The sequence below is a fragment of the Musca autumnalis genome, unplaced genomic scaffold (assembly GCF_047663935.1).
Source record: "Musca autumnalis isolate F117 unplaced genomic scaffold, ASM4766393v1 scaffold_2, whole genome shotgun sequence".
Classification (NCBI taxonomy): domain Eukaryota; kingdom Metazoa; phylum Arthropoda; class Insecta; order Diptera; family Muscidae; genus Musca; species Musca autumnalis.
This window is the reverse complement of record NW_027411755.1, coordinates 254,046,597-254,066,893: the sequence shown is the minus strand read 5'-3', so window position 1 is coordinate 254,066,893 and position 20,297 is coordinate 254,046,597. Positions and strand designations below refer to the sequence as shown.

Sequence of the window (20,297 nt, the reverse complement as noted above, 5' to 3'; positions counted from 1 at the left end):
TTTTAGAAGAATTTTCTTAACTAGAAAAATTAAGCTTAGACAATTTACTAAATGATTCAACTTAAGTTAAGGCGTTAATGATAGTCCCTTGTTTCATAAGTTCGCTTAGAATATAACTATTTTTTCTCATTTTCAAATACATTTTTTCTTCAAAATTAGTATGTTTGTGAGGCCTTTTTTCTCCTTGAGAACCGCGTAAAATGGAAAAAATGAGTTGAGTTTCGAAAAATTTGGAAAGTTTTGAAGCGATTTGCATCTTTAAATTTTTAAAACGATGACATGTGCATTGCTTCAGGTACCTCTTCCACAACACTTTGAACTAATATGTTTTTAGATTGCAGGGTTCCACTATAAGTGTCATTCTTCTGTTCGGTGGCAGAACGACCACTCTCCTCGTTGTATCGTTATTTTCTTTGCAGAGGCCTGTGGAACCTTTCACAAAACAATTGGGTCAGTCTGACTCTTGTGATTGCAGCTTTCACTACTTGTAATAGAATGCGCCCATTGCTGCAACAAGATAGTAATCCGAATCGTATATCCAACGCACTACACCATTTTCACATGTAAATCGAATAATTGCAGTTGTAATTCGAAACATTTCACTTGTAATTTGAGAATTCCAATTGAAATTCGATTACCTTATAATTTGAATTTTTCCATTTGTAATTCGAATTTTTCCATTTGTAACTTGATTTTTTTTAATTTGAAATTACAAATGAAAAAATTCTATTTAAAAATGAAAAAATCGAATTTCAAATGAAATAATTCAAATTACAAATGAAAAAATAGGAATTACAAATGGAAAAATTCAAATTACAAATTAAATAATTCAAATTTCAATTGGTATTCTGAAATTACAAGTGAAATGTTTCGAATTTCAAATGAATTAATCAAATCACAATTGAAATTCGTCGAATTACATGTGAAATGATCCACATTAGAATCCTGGAAGGCAGCAATTTCAATTAACCGACAGTTTATTAGGAACTATTGAGGTTTTCGTCTTATCCGAGGGCAAATTATAGGGTCTTTTGTGGAAATGGTTTCTGGTGACATTGATGTAGCCTTATGTACATCGCGATATCTAGCACTATTCCCTTGTCAGGTGTTTCACGGTGGTTGTTAAATTTTGCAACAGTTGTGCCAATGATAAATCTCCTTTCCAACATTGTCACAAAAATCGCTTTGAACCTCTGTCATTGTGAGGACATCGGTCATATGCTTATTCTAGGCGTTCGCAAATTATATCTTTGGTCAGCTTGTTCTTGTCTTCGGTCGAAAAATGGGCACAGTCCAGATTGATTTTGAAGAATTAAGATTTTATCCGAATGGTCGCTAGCCATTCATCGGATTTTATGTGAGGCAGCAATGTTGAGGCAGCAAAGGAAAAACTCCCGCGAAGATGTTGCTTGTCTCGTTGCTGTATGGGAACTCAAATTATTTAAAAAAATCTTACCACGAGACCTTATAACCTGGACTAATGATAGATAAGGTAAACAATGTGTAAGCGTATTACATACAAAACCCTGAGTATGACCTATTTTATCTTTATCTAGCCTGATAAACTCTACGATTGATATGTGATTGGAAACCGAAGTTCGCCTTCGTAGATAAGATGTCAATTATAGAATTATGATATGAAATCTGTTAAGGGTTCTGCAAGTTATGGAAAATTCCGTTCGATTTAACTTTTTATGTTGTAGGGCATCTCACGATCAACCTCACCGACGACTGCCCTTTATTCCATTAAATATGAATGAATATCAGCAATATGTAACAATATTTGTTTTAGTGTGAGTGGGTGCGTGTAAACAAAACAACAAACCCGAAACTAATAAAAAAAAACCAAGAACGGCAAACACAACAACATCTGAGCGATAGCAATGGTGTCTTATATTATCTCTGCTAATTTTTATTGAGTGATTTTTATCCGTAACACCACCAACTGTTACTGTGATAAGATTTCAGAGAGTTTGAGGGAGAGAGAGCCATTCACTTAGCTAGCAAGCAGGTTAATCTTTTTTTCACTACTGTAACAAGCAAACAAACAAACGATTCGAATGATACTAAAATTGAAAAAAAAAAGAAAGAAACGTCGCCTACCCAGAGCCCAGCTAGGTGGCCCGTCTGGGTTGTAGCGCTCTGTGTTCGTTCGTTCATTTGCTAATGCTTGCTTTGTGTGAAATGAATGGAGGGATGGATGGATGAATGGTTGGTTGGGTGGATGGCTGGATTATCGTTGTGTGAGCTTTGAAATCTGTTTTAGTTGATATTGTGAGTCGCTCGTTGCCGCTTAGAGATATATCAATTCTGCTGTTTTGGCACCAAGTAACGGAACACAACAGTCCGCGGCTGAGAGTGAAAAACAATTTTTCTTTCTTTGCTGGTGTCGTTGAGTTGAGAATTTGAGTTGAATTTTTCAAATGGTACGGCAGCACCTATGGATTATGGTTAGGCGCTATCTGATCAGTTGCAAATTTTACTTTTAACCATACGAACGAGTTGTGAGAAACAAAAAAAAAAAAGATAGCGAAACGAATTGTTGTTTTGAAAATAAACAAAGAATAAAAAACAACAACAGCAGAAACGGATATAATTAAGCAAAGGATTATCCTTAAAAACAAAAAAAAAAAAAACTTCCGGTGCTAAAAATAAGAGAAAAAACATAAAACAAAAAATAATTAAATAAAAAAATAATCAAAAATAAAACACACCTTTCGACAATATTTTCAAAATAAAATTTAGAAAAAAATAAACGCACAACCCCTCCAACATAAACGGACGCAATGCTTGTTTTCTGTTTTTTCCTGAGCGTCTGTGTGTGTAAGTTTATATTGTGGATCGCTGGATCATAGCTAAATTCCGTGCGTGTAACAGTGTGTGGTGATCATAATTTGTTATATATTTGGAGAATAAAAGAAAACCAAACAAATAAATAAATAAAAAAAGAAAAGAAAATTGGATAACAAAGCGGAACAAGAAGAAAGGTGCACCACAATCAAAAAACAACAACAACAAATAAATAAAAAAACAGTGCCAAACAATAACTATAAACTGTGTCATTCTATTCGCATTAGTAGTACGTACCTACCACATACCAACCACATACATACATATTAGTATTTGAAGATCGTGTTGAATGCGTAGCCTATAGCATACATGCTAATTTTTTTTTGTAATTGTTTGTTTTCAAATTTTAAATTTTTTTTTACTAAAGGTGTTAACTAAATCGTTATAATATTTTGCCATTAGTGATTAATTCTGAATGATGCTAATAATCTAAATCAATTTTTTTATATTTTCCAAAGAACAATGAATGACAAGTTAAATATTTAACTCAAATAGTTGATTGCAAACAGATGAGATAAGTTATTACCCACGTTAACTGCTAAGAAACTGCGAAAAAATATCAGACCAGCAAAAATATATAAATAAATAAGGTAAATATACAAATCATATAAGGGTAAAAAATAAATTTGTATATTATATTTAAAATTAAAAAATAACGTATGATAATTTTTCAAAATTATGTTTATAAAAAAATATTACTTTGTGAAATGTGCCCTGCGCCTTCAATCCAATATTAAACAAGTAAGGAAGTATAAGACAGCTGTGCTGATCCCTTAGCCTCTGTCCAAAAAAGAAGCAAACACAATATTTATGCGGCATAATGTTCAGAAATCGATTCTCCTGGCCAAAACTCTAATTTTTTAGAGAAATTAAACGATTGTTAATTTATATATCTGGAACTGTACGATGTGCAAAGTTTGGACCAAATCTAAACATGAACTTGCGCACAAAAAAAAACAATTAAGAACGGCTTTAAGTTCGGCCGGGCCAAACTTGTTATACCCTCCACCAGGAGTGGTATTAAAGTAAAATGGAACAATTAGTTTCCATTCGTTTATGAAAAAGACTTAATACCAAATTTCAGCAATTTCGGTAAAACAATATCGCTAACCTTGAAAATACGGAAATTCGAGAGGTACCGTTCTATGGGGGCCATATCAAAACGTCGATCTATACCGACAAATTTCTGGCGTAAAGTTTTTAGACTCAAAGAAGACTAAATACCAAATTTACGATATTTCCGATCACGAATCACGGAAACAAATTTCAGTGGGAAAGTTTTATTACCCGAACGAAGACTAAATACCAAATTTTAGCCCTTTCGGAGTAATATTGAGACCACAACCTTCAAAATACCGAAAATCGGGAGGTACCGTTCTATGGGGGCTATATGAAGGCATGGACCCATACCAACAAAATTCTGGGGGAAAGTTTTATACCACCAACGAACAAGTAATACCAAATTTCAGCCATTTGGGTGTGATAATGAAGCTAAAACCTTCAAAATACCGAAACTCAGGTGGTACCGTTCTATGGGGCTGTATTAAGGCGTGGGCCTGTACCAACAAATTTCAGTGGGAAAGTTTTATTACCCGAACGAAGACTAAATACCAAATTTTAGCCACTTTGGATGAATATTGATGTCACAACCTTCAAAATACCGAAAATCGGGAGGTACCGTTCTATGGGGACTATATGAAGGCGTGGACCTGTACCGACAAATTTCTGGGGGGAAGTTTTGTACCCCCAATGAAGAATAACTACCAAATTTTAGCCCTTTCGGAGTAATATTGAGACCACAACCTTCAAAATACCGAAAATCGGGAGGTACCGTTCTATGGGGGCTATATGAAGGCATGGACCCATACCAACAAAATTCTGGGGGAAAGTTTTATACCACCAACGAACAAGTAATACCAAATTTCAGCCATTTCGGTGTTATAACGAAGCTAAAACCTTCAAAATACCGAAAATCGGGAGGTACCGTTCTATGGGGACTATAAGAAGACGTGGACCTGTACCGACAAATTTCTGGGGGGAAGTTTTGTACCCCCAATGAAGAATAAATACTAAATTTTAGCCCTTTCGGAGTAATATTGAGACCACAACCTTCAAAATACCGAAAATCGGGAGGTACCGTTCTATGGGACTATATGAAGGCGTGGACCAGTACCGACAAATTTCTAGGGGGAAGTTTTGTACCCCCAATGAAGAATAAATACCAAATTTCAGCCCTTTCAGAGTAATATTGAGACCACAACCTTCAAAATACCGAAAATCGGAAGGTACCGTTCTATGGGGGCTATATGAAGGCGTGGACCCATACCAACAAAATTCTGAGGGAAAGTTTTATACCACCAACGATACCAAATACCAAATTTCAACAATTTCGGTGTGGACCGATGTAGCCCATTTGCAATACCAAACATAATACCAAGTAATAGAAACTTCTATACCAAATTTCAAAGCTCTATCTTAAAAATTGCGGGCTGTATGTTGATTTCAACAGGCGGATGGACGGACGGACAGACGGACTTGGTTATATCTACTTAGAATTTTACCCTGATCAAGAATATATATATATACTTTATAGGGTATCCGATGAATATTTCGATGTGTTACAAACGGAATGACAAATTTAATTATACCCTCCATATTATGGTGGAGGGTATAATAATTTCGCTGTAAACAGCACCACAAGGAGAAACGACGGTATACGTTTCCAAAGGATCTTCAAACAGATCCTAAACTGTACTTATACAAAAATGTTCAACTTTTATGTCGGAGGTACTCAAAGTAGTGGACTGATATGGAAAATTTTCGAATATAAACTAAATTTAGACAAAATATTAGTAGATCCAAAGTTTAGAGCAAATTGGTGGCTCCGTTCAATATATATCGCTCGTTCAATTTAAGCAAAAACTTTTTGAACATTTGTGAAGGAGGTACCGAAGGAATAAACCGATAAAAACCATTTTCGAACTTAAACTAAGTTTGGTGAAAATATAAGGATGTACAAAATTTGGACTCTACTGGTTGGTTACTCCATTCCAGCGCAGAATCCTGTTTGAAAATTTTCGTTCATTTCAGCCATAGGGGGTTTTACACCTTTCAGGCCATTTTCTTAGGAAGTATGGACTTGCTCCTGAAAAAAATGTATCGTCTTAATGGATAACTCCCTGTTTCACTCTACAGGGCTTGGACTTCTTGTTCCTGAATCCCATGAAGGAGTAGCGTCCGCACACATCATTGATTATCCAATGTTTCAAACTTCGCTGGAGGGTAGTCTGTTCGATAAGTCGACCGTTAACATCACTGGTCTATAACACGTCTTCTTGAGTTCTCGACTAATATGTGTGGAGATGGCGTGCAGCGTTGTTGTTCAGCTGTTCTGCTTACTGAACCCATGCTGATGATCTGCAACGGGAATGCTATTTCCGACGCAAGGGAAGACTAAAAAGCCTCATGGGTATTTGTTAAGGGTGACAAAAGCTAAATCGGTATGTACGATTCACCTTTGCTGGTATCCTTAGGGTGACTTAAACGTTACCCTCAATTCACTTATTCCTCTTGCAACTTTCCCGATTATTTAGCCATTTGTTGCGCTTGCGCTTCCGGTCTGTCGGTCTGCTGATGGAGACAATTATGGGGAGATGGTCTGACCCAACAGAAACAACGGGTTGTCAGGTGACGTCATTTGGTTACGACTGACGAACTGTAGCACTCTCCGCTAGTTCTAATAGAGGTGTCCTCACTGACCGTGCAAAACGTAAAGCTATCAATCTGATCATTCAGCACTATATCAATCTGGTAATTTCCGAGGATCGAATGCCACAACTCATGATGAGCATTAAATTTCCCCAAGTCCTTCCAAAAGCGGGCTAATATCGGGATGTATACGTTGAGCATCTCTACCTCGGTAGTTCCACACATGACTGTTACCCCCATATATTCCATGTACGCGTCATTAGACTTAGGCTCAAGCGAGATAAGTCTGTATTAAATAAACAGGGGCAATAGGAAAGCTAATTCCACAAATCCACTTTTGGTGCGATCCTTCCTCAGCACGCTGTAACCATCAAAACGCAGTAAGCTGTAGTTGTTCATGTTATTGTTGTTGTAGCCGCTAGAAGGTTTCCACGTATGTATGTTGTTGGGAGAAAAGAAAAAAGTAAAAAAGAGAAAGATTTTAGAAAATTAGAAATACTGACATTTTACTAGTCCACATCCAATCCAAAAAAAAATGCAGCCTGGATTGGATTTGTCCATAGCGCCTCAGGTGTCAGATCCGTGGGATTTTGCGGGCACGCGAAAAGATGCCTAGTCGTATGGAGAGAGCTGCCGCACTTGGGACATTGGTCTGAGATTTCGAGATTTAGTTGATTTAGGTAGCTTTTTAGATATTTTGAGAGTTCCTACCAAAGTTGAGATAGTGTGCATTTCGTATTCTTTGACAGTTTCCACTCTTCATCATTGATGGGTGGGGGTCTGCCTCCCAGGACAACACTGAAGGAGTATGAATATATGAACTCCCATTTTTTCTTGTTGTTGTGCATGGTTTCCTGCACCGCCGCCCGACCATGATATTCTTCCGACTCATGAAATCCACTATTTCCTCGATCTTACCTCGGTGCCCATAGCAAATAAAATGTTAAAATGGTGCGTTTCCAGGGATTGGATCAGTAACGGCTGGTGTTAAGTGCTGCGTGTGCGGCTGCTGTTGGGGGTACTGCGGTGGAGTCGCCTATTCTGATGACAACGAAGACACACTGGGGGATGTGTTCAGCAGCAGCATGCAGCAACATATTCCCTGTTGTAGTCCCTCACATGAACGAGTCCAGAACGACAACTGAGATACACCCACTCCCGGCATCTATCGCATCTCATCAAAGTTTGTGTGTGATGAATGCGGATGTGGTCCTCGGTTTTCCTCTGTTCTGCTCGGACCAAAATAATGCGGAAAAGAATACAAAAACAAAAACTGGTGTTGTGTATTTCCGGGCAATCCGGTATCGAAGAGCCCACCGCCGTGGGATGGATACAAATGGTCTCCTGTTTCTTCGGCAAAACGGGTCAATTGACAAACATCAATTCTAAGAAATTCGAAAAATGAACAAGACCAATCATTTGAAACATCGTCTCAAACCTTTTTGGTGGGTCAAAACTTGGAATTGGTGGGTCATCCGCCGTACAGCCCAATGGCAGTTTTTTTATTCCCGCACATTAAGAAAAGAGAGTTGTCAACGATTTTCGTCGCCAGAAGATGCTGTTGAAGCGTTAAAAAAAAACATGTTTTGGAGGTATCTCAATCGGAGTGGAAAAACTGTTTCGGCAATGGTGTTGAGCGCATGAAAAACTGAATAAATCATGCAGGAGAATACTTTGGAAAACAGTAAAACTATTTTTGATGTTAAATATTTTCGTTTTCATTATAAGGCCAGAAACTCGTAATTATGAAAATTACCAATGCGTTACAATATCTACACATGTAAGTTCCTAAAAACATCTAAGAAGGGATAAAAGAAGAATTCTCTCAGATCAATTAGTATAGCCTCCTTTTACCAGCGTGCCGAACATTGTACGTCAGGGACTTTTTGGGAGCAAACTAAGCAAAAAACTAGACAAATATTGTTGTGAAATATTGCACCATTTTAATATAAATTTCCCATATTTAATAACAATAAAATCGATCTGAACTTAGGCACATCCGAGCTATTTATATGAGGTCTGTTCGATAACAAAATTATCCAGCAAAAGAGAGCGAGTTGGGAGAGATTTTGTGACTGAGAACTTGCAAATTTTTGCTGGGAAAATTGTGCCGCAAAAATTTGGAAGGCTGATCAGCTGACTTTTAATCAGCTGTTCAATGTAAACAACTCGAAATGTTAACATTTTTGCCCAAGAAAATTTGGCAATTGCACATTTTTTTCGATTCTAAAGTGTTGTGGGTAGGATTAAATGCTTTTAATAAGTAAACTGCAATTTTAAAATTTATTTGAAAAAAAATTTTATAAATTAAATAAAAAAAATCCGGTTCCACACTACTTAGAAAAGGAAGTAAACACACGTACTAGAATTATATACCAAATATACTACGGACTTCCTTATATGCATTTGATTTTTAGTTCCTCTATGCTTGTTTTCAAATTTACCTTGACCTATCTCAAAATTTGTATCAAAAGTCAATGAACTTCAAAACTAATCAAGAAAAAGACAACACGAAGAAATTGTCTCAGGTTGTCTTTGACTAATTTGAAATGAACACGAACATTCCATTCGAATATTTCAACTTTATTCACTTTTACTAAACGGAACGAAGGCGACAAATATTCGGAATGAACGCAGCAACCAACGATTAATGATGCTGCCGACTGATGCTGCTACTGTTACTGCTGATTCTGAGACTTCTAATAAATTCTAAATTTAAATCAGAGTTAATTTAAGTGCGCTGATGTTTTTCCTAAAGATAATCGAGAAATGTCGGTGTGAATGTGTGCGTGTAAGAGATGATTTGGTATTTGTGTTTACCCGTTGGAGCAAGGAACTAGTTATGGACTAGAAATAGAATAGCCACCGATTTTTTTTTTTTTTTTTTTTTTTTTTGACAAAATGATATACATATAAAACATGTAAAGAAAGAATTAGTAAGCTGTGCCGACAGCAAAATACCCTCAGCCTTTGACAGTAAAAATCAATAACTGGAGTGGTGGACCTAAATGTACTATACAACCATCACTAGCTTATCCATAATAACATTATTCATTAGTATTAATTTCAACGATTTTGGATATTCCGAATAATGCTAATAAATTTCCCTTTCGAGTTGAGCTGTTTAGACCTAAGAGATAAGAGACTATCTCTTAGGTCTAAACAGCTCATCTCGAAAGTGAATTAATCAATTAATATCACTATAAATGACCTTCGCCTTAATAAGGCAAAAATAAAAAATAATAAATTTCATTTGGATTAAAAAGTAAAAGTCTTGAACTTTTGCGGAGTAGATACCTGCAGGAATGAACCAACATAAACATAGTCCATTTTGAAAGTCGATATTATTTTGATTTATCGCTTCCACCAACCGTTTAGTGTATTACCGTAGGATTTGCAGCTATTGGCCTATTATATCAGGGAGTTGTCCAAGAAAAACAAAATAACGATAATAACAGAACCACCAGGAGTACCTGCAGTAACATTTTCAAAACGATCTTTAGACAGCCCTTAAACTGCACTGAAGCGAAATATTAAACTTTTATGAGGGAGGTATCCGAAGATGTTTTCCGATATAGACCCTCTGGGAGGTTGACGTATATTTGGAAGACATTTTACCAAGTTTTGTTCAAATCGGATACTCATTTTACAAAGTGTCATGATCATTACTCATTTTAATAGGTTCGGACCGGATAGAGGTTTTAATAAAAGCCTGTGTGTGGGACAGATAACCGAAGTCTCTGTGTGCAATTTATTAATAGGGCAGCCATAGTCTTTTTAAAAAATCAGCCTCAACGGCAAAAATCGCAAATATAAAGACGAGGATGGTACAGTAAACAAATGACTTGAGGGCAAGACTGGGTTGTTGTAACAGTATTTAATAGGTTTGTTCGTTTTTGTTTTTTTTTTTTTTTTTTTTTTTGCTTAATCTGGCTCTGGATCTATCTCTTGGAGTTATTTGAGTAGATTTGAGGTTTGACAAGGTAGTTGGAAAGGTGCAGTATGTCGTGCGGGCCTGTGCCGCATGCTGCGCAGATGACGGTGTGATCGGTCCTTGAACCATTAGAATTCAGACGGCTACACCATCCCCAGCGTAGTTGGGCCAAAACTACTCTGGTTTGTCGTGGCAGCTGACTTAGCTACGATCGATGAGACCGCATTCACACGATAGTTAGCATCTGCGACTGCATCTGTGTAAATGCTATTTAAACCTGCTTGATGTTACACAGTTCCGCAGATATCATCCCACCTTGATAAACTCCCTGTTTCAATCTGCGGGGCTTGAAGTTCTTGTTCCTGAATTCCACATACGACTGGCTTGTCGTGGAAGCTGACTTAGCTACGATCAATGGGGGATGTTCTCCGAGGACCGCATTCACACGATAGTTGGCATCTGCAACTGCATCTGTGTGAATGCTATTTAAACCTGCTTGAGGTTAGACAGTTCCGGAGATATCACCCCACCTTGGCGTCCATTAATAATGGGAGTCCCAACTAAAAAATAATTTTTAAATTTGGCGCCATTCGAAGTGTCATCGTTTGACATTTGAACAATTGTTATTGTTTGCTAGTAGAAGGTATTAAAAATGGAGCGCTACACGAATGAACAGCGCATTCTCTTTGGTATTGGAGAGACAACATGAAAATGCTGATTTTGCCGATAAAATAATCTTCAGTGACGAGGCCCATTTCCATCTTCGTCAATAGGCAGAATTGTCGCATTTGGGGTGAGGAAAATCCTCGAGTGATTCACGACAAGCAAATGCATCCTCAACGTGCAGCGCTGTTGTCGTGCTGTGCTGCTGACGGAACCCATGCAACTGGATAGCCATTTCTAACGCTTGGGAGAACTAAAGCCTCAAGGATGTTTGCAACGAACGACAAAAGCGAATTCAGCCTGTACGACCGCCTTTACTGGCGTCCTTGCCTTGCTTCAGCAGCGGATCCCTGCCCATTCCCTAGAATAATGAGATTCTCAACTCCCGGCACATCCAACTGTTTCAGAATTGCCATGGAGATCCCATCAGGGCCCAAAGCTTTGGAAGATTTAACATTCCCGATAACATTCGCAACATCATACATTGTAAACTGTGGTGGTTCATCCTCGACAGGAAGAGATCTAATGGGACGTATTACACTGCTCTACGCCATGTCACTTCCGGCGTGCTTGACAAACTGTCGATTAAAATAACTTGCACACCTCTTCGGATCAGTAAACGTAACGTCGCCAAACATGACTGAGGTCCTATCCACCTTCTTTCCCGGGTTCGAGAGTGCCTTAACCGTTGCTTACAATTGACTTATTCCGGCTCCAATGTTGCAAATCTTATATAATTTAACCTCTTCTTCCGCTTATGCTCACCGCCCAACCTGATAACTTCCAGCGTTAGCTCCCTGACTCTGGAGTCATTAGGTTTGGAACGGCGAACCTTATTTTTGCTAATCACGTTGCCTCTGCTGGGAAATTTGGTCTCACTTCGGGTATTAGACCAGCAGGCATATGACGAGCGGCTGCAGCTGTGATGATGCCTCGGAACGTCGTTTCATCATAAGGGTTGGCCAGATCTCTGTGGCGGGGTGCTCGACAAACTGTAGTTTGAAATAACTTTCTCACCTCTTCGGATCAGTCAGCGTAACGTCGCCAAACGTGACTGAGGTCCTATCTTCCTTCTTTGCAGGGTTCGAGAGTGCCTTAACCGTTGCCCACAATTCACTTATTCCGGCTTCAATGTTGCAACTCTCCAGATGATTTAACCACTTCTTCCGCTTATGCTCACCGATCAACCTGTTAACTTCCAGTGTTTGCTACCTGACCGTGGGGTTGAACGACGAACCTCATCACACTCGGTTTTGCCAATGCCGTCGCCTTTGCTGGGAAATTTGGTCTCGCCTGGGGTTGAACGACGAACTTCATCACGCTCGTTTTTGCTAATCCCGTCGCCTTTGCTGGGAAATTTGGTCTCACTTCGGGTATTAGACACGCAAGTATATAGCGAGCGGCTGCAGGGTTGGGCAGATATCTGTAGCGGTAGTTAGTGAACTCTCTAAAACTAGGCCAATTAGCTTTCCCATGATGGATGAAAGTGCGGCGTTTAGAGATGATGAAGTCGGGCGGTATGCCAATGGAGACAATTATGGGGAGATTGTCTGACCCATGCGAAATGACGGGTAGCTGGCTAACAGTAACACTCTGCTAATTCTGGTATGGCCATGTTCATTGATCGTGCAAAATATATAGCTATAAATCTGCTCAGCTAACATTGTACCTCTCTGGACGTTTCCGAGGGCTGAATGCCACCAGACGGTTTTGGACGTGCAATAGCGGGCTAATATTGGGCATATAATCTGCAGTATAGCTATTTATCAGCGTGATGTATACGTTAGGCAACTCTACCTCGGCTGTTTCACACCTGACTGTTACTCCATATCGACACCTCCAAATAATAGTATGCTAAGTCTAAAAAGTGAGTTTTGCAAGAGAAGCTCTCAAAGTGTCGAATTTTTTTTTAACTTCAGTACTATGCTAAGTCAATATTCGTTTATAACTTCTGTTCGGATTGACCGACCATTACCAACATTTGACAGAATTTAAGTTAAAAGACGTTCGACACCTCCAAATAATAGTTTGCTAATTCTGAACAGTGAGTTTTGCAGGACAAGCTCTAAAAGTTTTGAAATTTCTTTGACCTTCAGTACTATGCTAAGTAAATATTTCTTTATAACTTCTGTTCGGATTGTCCGATTATTACCAAAATTTGACAGAATTTAAGTTAAAGGACGTTAAATATAAAAATATAAAGAACTTGAAAACATGCTAAGTCGACTTAGCATACTATTATTTGGAGGCGTCGATATATTCCAAGTACTAGTCATAATGGGTGCCACCGTGGTGCAATGGTATGCACGCACGCCTTGCATGCAAAAGTTCGGCGGTTCGATTCCCCGGCCAGGCAACATCAAACATGTTTCAACGGTGGCAAAATACCCCTCAGTAATGTTGGCGACATTTCCTGAGTATTTCAGCCATGTAAAATTTCTCTACAAAAGTGGTGTCTTAGACACGCCGTTCGGACTCGGCGATAAACAGTAGGTCCCATATCATTGAGCTAAATATGAATCGGGGTGCACTCATTGATATGAGAGAAGTCTCCCTTGTCCCGTATGGGATGTTGTGGAACCATGTTTTGTTTTGTTTTGTTTAGTCATAATAGCCAGGTTCAAGCGAGATAGGTATGTATTAAACAGATTAGTGCAATAGGAAACCTAATCCCCACCTCCACTTCTGTAGTTGTTGTAAAGCACCGCCTCCTCCATGATTACTTCATCGATCTTACCTCGCAGTACATTTCAATTGAATTGCAATTGCAGGGATTGCAACAGCAACCGTTAGTGTTAAGTGCTGCATGTGCTGCTGCTGTTAGGGGGGCTGCGGAGGGGAGTCGCGTAATCTGACGACGACGACTCACTGGGGGCTGCAGCACCATAGTCCCTGTCGTAGTCTCTCGCTTGGACAAGTCCAGAACCTTAGATGCCCCCACTCCCGACTCCTATTGCATCTCACCGAAGATTGGGTTTAGGTGAAGATTCGGATGTGACAAATCGAGATCCTGAGTTTTCCTCCGTCCCGACACGGAACAAAAGAATCCGGAGCAGGAATTTTGGGATATACTGCTCCCAACACAAATACAAATACAAACATGTGTACACTGCGATGGCAGCCGCTGGCCGGAATGTGTGTTTTGTTTGGTTCCAAGTCAATCCGTGGAACTGTGTGCATACCATTGCGCCACAGTGGCACCATAAGTTTGCATTTGGTATTATTACTAGATTAGGTTTGAATAAATCGGCACACTCCTTCGTCTACCTCCCACACAAAATTTGAAAAAGCTAAATTTTAACAGCTCGTCTCGGATCGTTTTGAAGTTTTTTTGCAACAAGTTCTTCTTGCGGGCCCTATTACAACGGCGCATTTTTTCTCGGTGGCAAGTCCATACTTCCAGAGTTAATGATGACCCGTAAGATAACTCTCGAAGGTAGAAACCGATTTGGTCCAAACGTGGTACATCGTATTATTTCTTGCAGACTCGAATTATGTCCGACCACTCACACAAAATACATTCTACAAAAAGTTTGGAAAGAGTGCAGTTTTTAATGTTTTGGCAACATGTTGTGTATGTGGCTTTAGTTACATCGGTACAATTTTTTTTTCGAGGGCAAGTCCATTATTCCTGAGAAATTGGTCCAATTTGTTTTGTGTTTACTTTTTCATTAGGTCCGAGGCTGAGGGTATATCACTGTCGGTACATCAGGCTGATACTTTTTACTTGATTATTTTGAATGTTTTTCAATCGAAACTTCTATTCATCGCAACTTTTGATAAACCACTTATTGTTAGTTACATGACTAGTAACACGTCGATGGTTGGCACTCTTCCTCTAGATCTTTATACTTCAACTCACACTAAAGATTTTCACATATGGTTCCGCGTATTTTCAGCTGACATTGAGAGTGATAATTGATTTAAATGGACACGAATTTAGCAGATCTATGGGGGGTTTTAACATCGAATTTAAAAAGACATTTAAACAAATAATTATTTTCTAAGATATTTCTAAAAAACACTGTAAAAATGGAAATTATGGAAGAAAGGGAACCCAATTTCATTTCTTCAGGGATTAGGAAATATGTAAAGTGAAGTGGAATGTTTCAAATAATCAGGTAGAACTTCGAAGTGGACAGCCCTGGCAAAGTTTAAAAAAAATGCAGGATATGTCTTTTCTTCTCTTCTTAAGACCTTGACGTTAGTTTTGATAGTTTCTTGTCACTTTCTGGTCTGAGAAGCTGACTCCTATACATAATCCATTCAATAAACGAATTAACTACAGAATCTTTCGGCATTCCCTTCACAGCAAACATCTTCACCGAGAAAAAAACCTTCCAATAAAAATCACTTGGCATTTCTCCAGAGTGCTAATGTTTTTTTTAATGTTAAACTATGTCTGTCCGTTCCTACATCCATCCATCCACTCAGTAGCACACGTCGTCATGTGCTAATTTGAAATTTATGGCCATTTTAAGTAAATTAGCAGATTCCAAATCAACTGTGATCGGAGGTATTAAGCGACGATTATGGAGGAGATGATGATGCTGCTGTTGTTACTACTTGTTGGTGGCGTTGATGGGTGGTGATAAAATGTTAGTTGGCATTTTTGTTGTTGTTGTAGGCTGCTATAGCTACTGTTGTCGCTACTGTTGTAGTTCGTACGTCTACTGCTTTTGCTTGATGTCTGTCCGTCCGTCCACCCGCCTTTCTGTTTATAGTTTTAATTAGATCAATGTTAAATTATGAATTCAAAGCACAAAAAGCCAATAAAACGAAAAACTAAATGTGAAACGCCACTAATACGAGAACAACAAAAATAAAAATAACAACAACAATACAGCAACAGAACTAAAAACAAATGATATAAACAAACAAGATGTTTTTAATTAATGCAATCACAAATTGCATTAATTTCAAGAGGATGTCAATGATTTAAAATGGACAAACGTCATACAACAGCAAGAACAACAAGAAGAACAAAAGCAACAACAAACATTCAAAATATAGAGTCCATGGGACAATCAATCATGTATTTCCTTCCCTTCCCTACACAAAAATGAGTATTGAAAGGACTTTTCTTGGAAGATGACAACTAGTGGATTTTTTTTCTGCAGGGTTCATTTTTTTGATGATATATCTGTGAATATGTTGGGCTATAACAGCAAAACCATTACACCCTTCGGGCTGTTTTCTCAAGAAGTATGGACTTGCCCCTGAAACAACTTTTACCATCGTAATTGAGGCGGCGAATGTAAGTTGCTTCAATAAAAATCAAAGAGATTCAATAGCAGGTCTTAAAGTGAACTTATCCAAAATTTTGTGTGGGAGGTAAGGAATGGAGTGGACAAATACAGTCCATATTCGAACCTGATCTATATCTGTTAGATATTATGAGAATGTGTAAAGTTATCGTGCCCACAATTTTTCTGGATATTTTTTAACTTTTGTGGGGTAGTGGATATGGTTTATCTACGAACTTAAACTAAGTTTGGAAACAATATTACGAAGGCCAAATTTTGGCCGGAATCGGCATATCCGTTCGAGAATTATCTTGCGCTTCCACCCATAAATATGGTGTCATACGGTTTGTTTTTCAACTTTCAGGCTATTCTTCAGGAAGTATGGACTTGCCCCCTGAGGAAACTTGTACCTTCGTATAGGGGACAGTGAATACATGATGGTACAAAAAGAACCAAGGCGATTCGAGTGCAGGTCCTAAACTGAACTTTTCTGGACCAACTGGACCAAATCGGTTATACTCCCTTCAAGAGTTATCGTACGCAAAAATTTTCCGAACATTTTCGAACTTTTGTGGGGTAGGTACCGGAAGGAGTGGACCGATATAATCCATCATTGAACTTGAACTAAGTTTGGACAAAATATTACGAAAGCCAAATTTTGGACCGAATCGGCAGATCCGTTCGAGAGTTATCTTGCGCTCCAACCACTACACACGGTGTCAGAGGGTTTTTTGTAACTTTCAGGCTATTTTCGCAGGAAGTATGGACTTGCCCCTAATGAAACTTACAGCGTAGTATAGAGCACAGCGAATACAACTTGCGTAAACAAAAATCAAAGCGATTCGAGACCAGGTCCTAACCTGAACTTTTCCGAAATTTTGTGTGGGAGGTACCCGAAGGAGTGCACCGATTGAGTCCATATTGTAACCTAATCTAAGTTTGGTAGAAATTACACGATGTGCAAAGTATGGACCAAATCGGTTATTCCCTACAAGAGTTATCGTGCGCACAAGTTTTGCGACAATTTTTGAACATTTTGGGGGAGGTACCTGAAAGAGTGGACTTATATGGCCCATCTTCGAACGTAAACTAAGTTTGGACAAAATATTACGAAAGCCAAATTTTGGACCGAATCGGTTCATCCGTTCGAGAGTTATCGTGCGCACCAGCTAGCCAGACAGACAGACGGACACGGCTAAACCAACTCCAATTTGTATCTAAGATCCTCAAAATACCGAAAATCGGGAGTTACCGTTATATGGGGGCTATACCAAAACATCGTTCTATATTGACGATTTTTTGTGGAAAAGTTCCGTGACCACTGAGAACCTCAAATGTCAAATTACAGCTAGTTCGGTTAAAAATTGTAGCTAAAATCCTCAAATTACCAAAAATCGGGAGGTACCGTTATATGGGGGCTATACCAAAATATGGTTCTATATCGACGATTTTTGGTGAAGAAGTTTCGTGACCACTGAGAACCTCAAAAGTCAAATTACATCTAGTTCGGCTAAAAATTGTAGCTAAAATCCTTAAATTACCAAACATTGGGAGGTACCGCTATATGGGGGCTATACCAAAACATGGACCTATGCCCATAATTTTTTAAATATTAGTTTTTGATCGCTAAGAACACTAAATGTCAAATTATAGCTAGTTCGGTTAAAAATTGTGGCTAAAATCCACAAAATACGGAAAATCGGGAGGAACCGTTGTATGGGGGCTATACCAAAACATGATTCTATATTGACGATTTTTAGTGAAGAAGTTTCGTGGCCACTGAGAACCTCAAATGTCAAATTACAGCAAGTTCGGTTAAAAATTGTAACTAAAATTCTGAAATTACCAAAAAAATCGGGAGGTACCGTTATATGGGGGCTATACCAATACATGGACGTATCTTGACGGTTTTTGGTGGAGACGTTTCGTGAGAACTGAGAACCTCAGATGTCAAATTACAGCTAGTTCGGTTAAAAATTGTAGCTAAAATTCTCAAATTACCAAAAAATCGGGAGGTACCGTTATATGGGGACTATACCAAAACATGGACGTATGTTCACGGTTTTTTGTGGAGACGTTTCGCGGCCACTGAGAACCTAAAATATCAAATTACAGCAACTACGTTTAAAAATTGTAGCTAAAATCCTCAAAATACCGAAAATCGGCAAGTACCGTTATATGGGGGCTACACCAAAACATGCTTCTATATTGATGATTTTTGCTGGAGAAGACCACTGGAGAGACCACTGAGAAGCTCAAATGTCAAATTACAGCTAGTTGGGTTAAAAATTGTAGCTAAAATCCTCAAATTACCAAAAATCTGGAGGTACCGTTATATGGGGGCTATACCAAAATATGGTTCTATATCGACGATTTTTGCTGGAGAAGACCACTGAGAAGCTCAAATGTCAAATTACAGCAAGTTCGGTTAAAAATTGTAGCTAAACTCCTCAAAATACCGAAAATCGGGAGGTACCGTTAAATGGGGGCTATACCTAAACATGGACCTTTGCCCATAATTTCTGAAATATAATTTTTTTGATCGCTAGGAACCCTAAATGTCAAATTATAGCTAGATCGGTTAAAAATTGTAGCTAAAATCCCCAAATTACCAAACATTGGAAGGTACCGTTATATGGGGGCTATACCGAAACAAAGACCTATGCTGACGATTTTTATTGAAGAAGTTTCGTGACCTCTGAGAACCTCAAATGTCAAATAACAGCCAGTTCGGTTAAAAATTGTAGCTAAAATTCCCAAAAATCGTGAGGTACCGTTATATGGGGACTATACCGAAACAAGAACCTATGCTGACGATTTTTAGTGAAGAAGTTTCGTGACCACTCAGAACCTCAAATGTCAAATTACAGCCAGTTCGTTTAAAAATTGATGGTTTTGAAATTTTCACCGAAGGTACTCTCTTTCATCCTATTTACTGAAAATCGGGAGGTACACCGTTATATGGAGCCTATACCAAAACATGGACCAATTTTTTTTTTGGAGAAGTTTCGTGACCACTGAGAACCTTAAATGTCAAATTACAGCCAGTTCGGTTAAAAATTGTAGCTAAAATCCGCAAATTACCAAAAATCGGGAGGTACCGTTATATGGGGGCTATACGAAAACATGGACCTATACTGACGATTTTTAATGAAGATTCGTGGCCACTGAGAACCTAAAATGTCAAAGTCCGTTTAAAAAATTGGAGCTAAAATCCTCAAAATACCGAAAATCGGGAGGTACCGTTATATGGGGGCTACACTAAAATATGGACATATGTCCATAATTTTTGGAATATAAGTTTTTTGATAACTAGGAACCCTAGATGTCAAATTATAGCTAATTCGGTCAGACAACAATGTTTGGTATCCCTTTCTCATAAAAGTTCAAAATTATTTCTTAAGCGAAGCTTAAGGGCATTTAGAGGATGGTTTTGAAATTTTTACCGAAGGTACTCTCTTTCGTCCTATTTATTGACAGCGATACAATATTTTTTTATATAGGCAAGTTTATGCTTCCTGACATAATGATCCAAAAGCTCTAAAAAATCCTACCTGTGGATATGATAACTACCGAAAGCAGTGAATGACCTTCGTACTACCACACTATGCACCTTTTGGACGGCTGAAATGAGACTGAGACATATTGATCGATGGTGTACTGATTCCGACCACAAACTACCTCAAAATATTGGGTGTAACTTTGGATAGCATGTTTAAGGCGTCCGCGCAAGCCAAAGCTATTTGCGTAACATGAGAAATAGGAACAATGTCCTCAAGTCGCTGGCTGGCAGCGCTTGGGGTGCTGACAAGGAGACATTGTTGACATCTTACAAAGCAATAGTACTATGCGGCGACAGCGTGGTACGTACATGTTAGCGCTGCGCAGTGGAAGAA

General features: G+C 38.6%; 1 protein-coding gene across 5 annotated transcripts in view; it reads left to right on the top strand.

Moving 5' to 3' along the window:
• Window positions 1–2,266: 2,266 nt before the first annotated feature.
• fusl (transmembrane protein fuseless) overlaps window positions 2,267–20,297 on the top strand; it is a 53,370-nt gene continuing 35,339 nt past the window's right edge. Inside the window, exons 1-2 of one of the 5 annotated variants that reach the window (XM_073971500.1) lie at window positions 2,267–2,426; window positions 3,309–3,440. The gene's annotated coding sequence lies outside the window, so the exon portion shown is untranslated. Of the gene's footprint in view, window positions 3,080–3,308; window positions 3,441–20,297 lie in introns of all 5 variants that reach the window. The other 4 variants (XM_073971501.1, XM_073971498.1, XM_073971499.1 and 1 more) reach the window with 4 other exon arrangements.